Genomic DNA, 8,690 nt, shown 5'->3' with positions numbered 1-8,690 from the left:
CAGCGGGGCTGCGCTGCCGAGATGAAGTGAGCGGCTCTGGGATAAAGGCGCTGGAGGAGGAAGATGAAATTATAAAACCCTAATGACGGAACTCTGGCTGAATGGGAACTTCTTAAATTGATTTTGAAGAGGTGCCCGTGCGGATGACACGGTGTCAGCGAGAGAGCGAGAGAAGGAGAGGATACCTCCTTCCCTCCCCCCGCCCTTCCTCCACACACACATCCCAGTCTTCTTCACTCCCACCCCTCGCCTCCTTTATATTCCGCACTTGAACTTGTCCTTCGGCCGCCTATTCTTTTTTGTGTCAACCTCTTTGACTTGTCCTTAAAGTGCTCGCCTCCTCCCGCTCGCCTCTTGCTCATCTCCTCTGCTCACGTCTTCCTGCTCCCCTCCTCCGCTCATCTCCTCCTGCTCCCCTCCTCTGCTCCCCTCCTCCTGCTCGCCTCCTCCTGCTCGCCTCCTCCTGCTCGCCTCCTGCTCACCTCCTCCTGCTCATCTCCTCTGCTCCCCTCCTCCGCTCCCCTCCTCCTGCTCGCCTCCTCCTGCTCACCTCCTCCTGCTCGCCCTCCCCCCTCGACATCAATCAAACCTCTTGTTATACTCATGGCGCACTAAATGTGCGGGAGATTAAACCTGTGTTTTGTAAGTTCTCCGAGCCGGTTCCGGTGATCACCGTGGTGACCCTTTATGGCAGACCGTGTAATGGCGAGACATGATCGTTTTGTGTTACCAGCAGAAACAGCACGTTTGTTACACCAACAGAGACATGGCTAGCATGATCTGCCAGGGAGCGGTAGTCCTCCCCATACCCCTACATCGTGCGCGCGCGCACACACACACACCTTATTGTACTTCTATCTTTGTGAGGACCCCTCATTGACAACATGCCCTTGACCCTTAACCATCAGAACTACATCCCTAACCCCAACGTTATCCCTAAACATAGACCCCAAATCCTGACCCTAAAACAGACCGTTGAAGTACCCGCCAACACGTCCTCGCTTTGCAAAACCATCCTCTATCGGCTCTGCTGTAGTCCACTGACTTCCGGTTTCTACTGCAGCGGTCATACCAGCTTCCTGTTTGCTGGGGCGTGCTGTTGACAGTGACGTATTTCCTGCAAGATTTACCATGGTTACGTGTAACGACGCGCACACAACGGTCGACACACTTTCCCCTGCACCTGCCAGCGAACGGGTGAGAGGTTACAAGTTGGCTGCAGTAGAAACCGGAAGTCAGCGGACTACAGTTATGCACAGAGCCGATTTGATGGTTAAATACTTAAATCGGTCCTCACAAAGATGGAAATACAAGAACACGCACACACACACGCGTGCACGTGCGCGCGCTCATACGCGCGCACCCTCATTCCTCCCGTTATAAACAAACCCCCCGTTCCCCTTTTGGATATATTTTTGTACTCTTCTATCTCCTCCTCCTCCTCCATGCCGGACCTCTCCCCCCCACGTCCGCCAGCCCCTGACTTAACTGTCCTGCTAGCGGTGCAACGGGCCACGGAGGAGAGCCAAAGGCACGCCGATTGACAGAGATAAGGCCCCTAATTAGAAGCCGTGATTAGGGGCTCTGGAGGGGGCTTAGTTTGCTGGCAGGCGGAGCAGAGGAGACAGAGACGTATCCCGTGGCTCCCAACCCCGCCACAATTAGAGACACATCTGCTATCAGCGATCAGCTCCGTGTCCCCGAGAGACACAGATTTTCTACACCGCGCTTGCCTGTCAATGTCATTCCTTGTCCCGTTCCTCTAACCACCCTCCCCCTCCCCCCACCCACCCACTTCCCTCGCTGATGGGTCGGAAGATACCCGCGCTGCAACGCTACTTCCCATCATACAGCGGGACACACGAGCGCCCATAAATATTCATACCTGCACAAGTCCATGTTCGTACAGATTTCCTGCGAGCGGACTCCCACACACACACAGGCACAAATACACACACGTGTACACACGCACGCACATGCAGACGCGCATGCACGGAGATATACACGCTTATTCACACATGCACACGTATGCTTAAATATATTTACTTTTACGCATACGCCACATATAGCTAGCCCCCCCACACGCACACACACACACATACTCACAAATGTGCCGACATTTATGCATCAACAAATACACTTATTAGCAGAACATACATACACAGATATAAACAGAAATCCGCTCACTCTGAAATACATATAAGCATACATTGACACACGCGCGCGCGCGCGCACAGATGCACGGATGATGAAGTACAGAGCTGCCAACCCATATAGAGAATTAGCCATAAACAGATGGGGAAGGACAGACACACACACACACTAACACAGGCACACACACACACACACACACAGAGAGACACACACACACACACACACATTGTTCCTGCGATTCATCACCGCTTCCGGTGTGGGAAGATGGCAGAGTGAATTTACGTTTGCGGCGGCCTCACCCAGTACCGTCCATGCAGTGTCTTTGTCCACGTCTGCATCTACGTTTGTGTCTTCGTTTGATGGCTGGGGGAGCTGGCGCTGGATCGGCTGGGGGAGCCTGGTCTGCTGCGTCCTGTGGGCTCAGGGACCACGGCCCTGCCTGGAGCTGTGCCCGAAGAAGAAATACTGGGGGCGGTCTGACAGGTGGCGGAAGCGGGGCAGGCTAAGCTAACTGCTAGCCCATGCAGACCGGCAGTTCCGACAGTCATCCTGGTGTTCGCTCTCTTGGACAGCGAAGAAACATTTTTGTTAACACTTTCTATGAAGCTTGCATCTATAATGCCCTATAAGCATCTATAACGCCCTATAAGTGTAGCTATAAGTCATTGTAAGATTCATTATAACATGTGTACGCCCTCACAACACCTCCTAACCACCTTTATGATACACTATGTCAATTTAAAACGGATTTATGAATTACAAATATGTCATCATTAGCCTGTTTAACGGCCCTGATTAGCACGTCCAAGCCCACGTGACAGCCTGCGTGACTCAGCGCCCGCGTGCTGTATAACCGGGCTGCCCTGCCTGCTGCAGCCCGGGCCAAACGTCACGCCAACTCCGCTGCAAGTTTTACGACCTCCACCCGGGCACGCGACACAGATGCTTGCGCCCGCTCGCATGCTCACAGAGAAGCGAAACGTGCATGCTGGCGCACGAGACACCGGCATACATCATGGCCGACCTGCGCAGCGAACAAGCGCGTCGTCGCACGGACCCAATTTATGAGCCAATATGTCCACCGCCTAATCCCAGTCCTAAATCTAGCGATCGTAGCAAGGGCAGGAAGCGTGGACGGGTGCTGGAGCCGAGTCAGTCCCGGAGTCACGGCGGTCTCGAAGTCTTGTGGAAATGAAAGGAGAACGAGACCATGTGCTTCACCGAGGAGCCATACGGACTTTCTGGGGCGACGCACCGGGGGCCGCTTATGCACAGTCTCGGGCAGACTAAAGAGATTTCCCAACGAAGACGTCCGTTGAAAAAGGGGAAATTAGTCTAGGACCGGCGATAATCCGTGTCTGTGAAAACGGCCACACTGTTTTCACTCTGGGGAGCCAGGTCTTCATTATAACCGCGCTCTCCAGTATCACGCCCCGCTTTCTACCGGGAGACCCGTTGCCTCAGCAACAAAGGAATTAAGTCTGGAAGTGTCTTGCGTTAAATACGCTGTGTCAGTTTGCAGCGACACGGCATATGTACTCCCAGGCCCTGCTGTTCCCCGTCGGTGTCGTGTGGTGCAGCTCCTCTTCCTCCTGCGTCGTGTAAACACACACAGCGGAGATGCAGCCTTGAAGACACGAGCTGGAGCAAATAGCACAGCGTGACGGCTGGCTGAGAGAAGCTGAGATGGACTGGCAGGGTGGAGGGACAGGGTGGATGGGCAGGTTGGGTCAGCAGGGTGGATCGACAGGGTGGCTGGGCAGAGTGGATGGGCAGCGTGGAGGGGTAGGATGGATGGGCAGGGTGGATGGACAGAGTGGATCAGCAGGGTGGAGGGGTAGGATGGATGGGCAGGGTGGAGCGGTAGGATGGATGAGCAGGCTGGATGGGCATGGTGGATCAGCAGGGTGGATGGGCAGGGTGGAGTGGTAGGATGGATGGGCAGGGTGGATAGAGAGGGTGGATGGCCAGGGTGGAGGGACAGGGTGGCTGGGCAAGTTGGGTCAGCAGGGTGGATAGACAGGGTGGCTGGGCAGGGTGGAGTGGTAGGATGGATGGGCAGGGTGGATAGACAGGGTGGAGGGGCAGGGTGGATGGGCAAGTTGGGTCAGCAGGGTGGATGGGCAGGGTGGAGGGGTAGGATGGATGGGCAGGGTGGATGGGTAGGATGGATGGGCAGGGTGGATGGACAGGGTGGAGGGGTAGGATGGATGGGCAGGGTGGAGGGACAGAGTGCGGGGTAGGATGGATGGGCAGGGTTGGAGGGGTAGGATGGATGGGCAGGATGGATGGACCGAGTGGATGGGTAGGATGGATGGGCAGGGTGGAGGGACAGGGTGGAGGGGTAGGATGGATGGGCAGGGTGGAGGGACAGAGTGCGGGGTAGGATGGATGGGCAGGGTTGGAGGGGTAGGATGGATGGGCAGGATGGATGGACCGAGTGGATGGGTAGGATGGAGGGGCAGGGTGGGGGCTGTGTCTCGGTGTGAGGTGAAGAGGGCAGAGCTGTCTCGCCTTGGCGCAGGTCAAACAGACTCTTAAAATAAGGATGGAATCAGGAGGGCAGAGACCGCAGGGAGATAGCGAGAGAGAGCGAGAGAGGAGGAGAGCAGGGAGGTGGGAGGGATATGTGAACTCAGTGAAGGAGAGAAATGGGGGAATTGGAGCATTTCCTCCTTGTGGATACTCAACATTTGTGGCCAGAGATAGAGAAGAAAGAGAGAGAGAGAGGGGGGGGGAGGGAGGGAGAGAGAGAGAGAGGGAGGGAGATAAAGGATGAGAGAACGTGTTCAAGAGAGAGTATGTGTGTTTTTACATGTGTGTGTGTGTGTGTGTGTGTGTGTGTGTGTGTGTGTGTGTGTGTGTGTGTGTGTGTGTGTCTGCAGACACGTCGTCTGGATCAATACGTTTTATCCCCCGCGTCTTCATCCCGGACTTCCTCCGTTAAGCCCTGCCACTGCGCTTTAGCATCAAACCCTTGTCTTCCTCTGCGAGCCGACGCGGCGGTGCTAGTGGCCTTGGCTCGGGGCGGAGGGGCGGGGGGGGGGGACTCAAAGGGTGCAGCACGTGGGAGCCCAGCCACAGATCCGCACAGTCCACCCTGCTGATGGGCAGTTTACTTGTCCCGCCCTTTTTAAAAAAAAAAAAAAGTCTGCTGGCAGTGAAGGCGTCCGGAAACGCACCGCTGACACGCTGGCAAGCAGTCCGGGATATGAAACACGTGTTTAGCAGCGGCCGGCTGGCCACAGACGGGCCGCAGCGCGCCAGCCTGCAGGAGGCGGCGGGGGCGGCGGCGGCGGGGGGGTGGAGGAGGAGTGTGACTGGCGCTCCTTATTGTTCTGTTTTATTCATTAAACCCCGTTGTGTGAGAATGTGCTGGCCCAGATACCTCCATGACATAGTGACACACATGCCGGCGGCGGCGGTGGCGCCGCCAACCGGCTGAACGGAAGCCCTGCTGCAGCCAGCTCCACTTGCCCCCCCCCTTCCTCTCCCCCCCCTCCCCCCGAGGTTTACTACATCTGAGCTGAACTGAGATCTGTTCAACATCAATGTGACGTTACTGCATCGCGGCCTGCGTGCGGAGAGAGCTCGTCTGCGGAGGTGCCAGCGCCTCGCGATAACCCCAAAGCTCCTTGTGCACGTGCCACGTCCCCGTCCCCCCCCCCCGCTTCTCCTGCCTCGGCCCGTGCTTGTCAACCTGCATTTCGCAACACGTGGTTGGAGATAGGCAGGGGCGCTGGAGTCTAGCGGAGAGTGTGAGGCCCACGGAGGCTGGGTACACAAATGGCCTTTAACAGCGGGGAGCGGACGAACTGTCTCTTCCACGCTCCCTCCCTCTCCCCCTCTCTCTCTCTCCCCCTCTCTCTGCTTTCACCCGTCCTCTCGTCCCTCCTCACCCCCCCCCCCCAATCCTGATCCTGTGTGCAACATCTTCTTCTGTGTGGCCTTCACACTCAGCTTAAAACCAGCGGATGTGTAGCTTTGCTTGAATGGTGAATGCAAGTGTGTGTGTGTGTGTGTGTGTGTGTGTGTGTGTGTGTGTGTGTGTGTGTGTGTGTGTGTGTGTGTGTGTGTGTGTGCGCACACGTCTGTGTGTGTTTGTTCATATGCAAATGTCAGTGAGCAGATGAGCGCGGGAGAGGGAGAGGCAGAACTGGGGAGCAGGCGAATAATTTATGACCGCTGCACCCTATAATTAGAAAAACTAAATTGCGTGTCAGTGTAGCAGGCAGTTAAATAGAGCCGCGCTTCTGTCACAGGACGTTACAAAGCTCCAACAGGAGCAGCAAGGGGGATGCGGTGACTCAGTCTCTGGGTTAACATAATGGCGCCGCTAAAAAAGGCGAGCCCACGAGCCCCACTGACGCCGCACGCGTTTCTGGCGAGCCCCCGGTTGCAAATAACTTTTTTGATTAATTGCTAATTCTCCGTCACCACTTGACTTTTCATCTGTTAATTAACACGGTGGCACATCTCCGAGGCAGGATCGGGCTCGGTTTGTAAGGCTGGGCCACTGAACGGGTGTTGTTTTTTTGGGTCTCTCTTACACTCTATTCTGTTGACCATGAAGCCAAAGGTGCAGGGAGGGGGCGGGGGAGGGGGGGTCAAGTATAGCTTAGTGGGCATTGTGTAGGACCTCCACCAGCAGAAGGTGCTCTGATCTGCAGCAGGCAGCTGATTGATCACGTTTGCTTCTAGCTCATCTGCCGACCTCCCAACCACCACGCTACATCACAGACCTATCGCAGTCTGAGAGGTGGACACAACCCGGTCATCCGCTTCCGGTGGGGGAAGACGGCGGCGCAAACTCACGTTTGTGGCGGCCTCATCCAGTACCGTCCATGCAGTGTCTTAGTCCACGTCTGCGTCTAAGTTTGTCTTGGTTTGATGGCTGGGAGAGCTGGCGCTGGATCGGTTGGGAGAGCTTGGTCTGCTGCGTCCTGTGGACCCAGGGACCACGGCCCTGCCTGGAGCTGTGCCCGAAGAGGAAACACCGAGGGCGGTCTGACAGGACGTGGAAGCGGGGCGGGCTAAGCTAACTGCTAGCCCATGCAGACCGGCAGGTCCGACAGTAGTCCTGGCTGTGGGGCAGGCTAAGCTAACTGCTAGCCCATGCAGACCGGCAGGTCCGACAGTCGTCCTGGCTGGACAGTGATTTGTTTGTTTTAGTGGAGATATAGTGTGCGTTAGTTTGGATATGTGTGTTCTTGTAGCTCTTGGATACGCGGTTTTGTGTTTGTGTTGCACTGCTGTGGGCCGGGGGGAAACGACAAACCAAGTGTTTCTGACAACCTGACCTCCTCATTCACGACCCTCACATGCTGATGTCCGAAGGCCGAAGGCGACTAGGCCTCTGTTGCCAAGGCTCCAAGTCGGGCTCATCATCCCACAAACAAACACACTTTGAACAGAACTTGCCTCTCAATCTATTGTGTCCTCTTCAGACTTGCGTTTAATTCACGACGGGCAATTTAAGGGCTAATTTTACTGGCACCTTTTATGGTCTCATTGTTTGCACGGCTCTTTACGACGCCGTGTTTATGAAAGTGCGGCAGGAGATGGATTAACCTGGTCTGCAACCAGGCGGTCTGACGGCCTGGCTTGACGTCCCTCGCTGATAAGCGCGCGGAGGCCTCTACCCACCGGGGGGGGGGGGCGAACCAACACGTGCGAAAACTCCCCCCCCCCCAAATCCCACCAAATTATTTAAATAATAACTCGTAAATAACTTTCTAAAACTGGCCGAGTAATTACATTTACGGTTGAGTAAATGACTCGGATTGGTCCATCTCGGGAGACGCGTCGGTTCCGGAGCGTTTTTGGCGCCCGTTGGCAAGCGAGAGGCGAGCCTGAGCGGCACGTGGTTATGATACGGATCAGGTCTCGTCCCGAGTAAACAAGCTACGCCTGTGAGTCATTCACGGGGTCAGATTATCTCGTTTCGCATCGGCGGTGCAATAAAAGGCGCGTGCCGAGGGCCTCGAGGGGATGCTCGTTATCCCCACTTTCAATACGGTTCTGATGCCGCATTTTGATTCGGAAGTCTCATCCTGCACCAGGACGCGGGGGGGAGGAGGGGGAGGGGGACGGGGAGGGGGGGGGATCTGTTACCAAACTGACATTTTCAGGATCGAACCCGCGGTGCTGTGACTGGTGAAGAAGGGCACTCGCCGCCATGCTTGTGCTTGTCTCTCACACGCGTAATTCCCTGGCTGGCAACACTCAGCGCTGTTTCCTCTCCAAAGCTATTCGCTTTAACACGCGGCTCATTAGCGCCACTTCAAGCTCCGCTTGTATTGGATCTATTTCGCCTTCATTCGATCACAGAGTAGAGCCCTCCGCCCCCCCCCCTACTCTGCACTCATTTCCTCTCTGACTCTCTCTTTCTCCGTTTTCTAATGCTCATCACTGCCTCGCCTCCTCTCTGGACAGTGTGTGAGACAGGGTGGCGGTGTCGTCCCTCACACCTGCCACTGTGCATTTGTAGTGTGCACGGCCAAAGAGAACCATGGGGAGCAGCGGGGCGGGGGGCG

Source organism: Lampris incognitus, chromosome 15 (genome assembly GCF_029633865.1).
Source record: "Lampris incognitus isolate fLamInc1 chromosome 15, fLamInc1.hap2, whole genome shotgun sequence".
Classification (NCBI taxonomy): domain Eukaryota; kingdom Metazoa; phylum Chordata; class Actinopteri; order Lampriformes; family Lampridae; genus Lampris; species Lampris incognitus.
Note: the sequence above shows the minus strand (reverse complement) of the source record.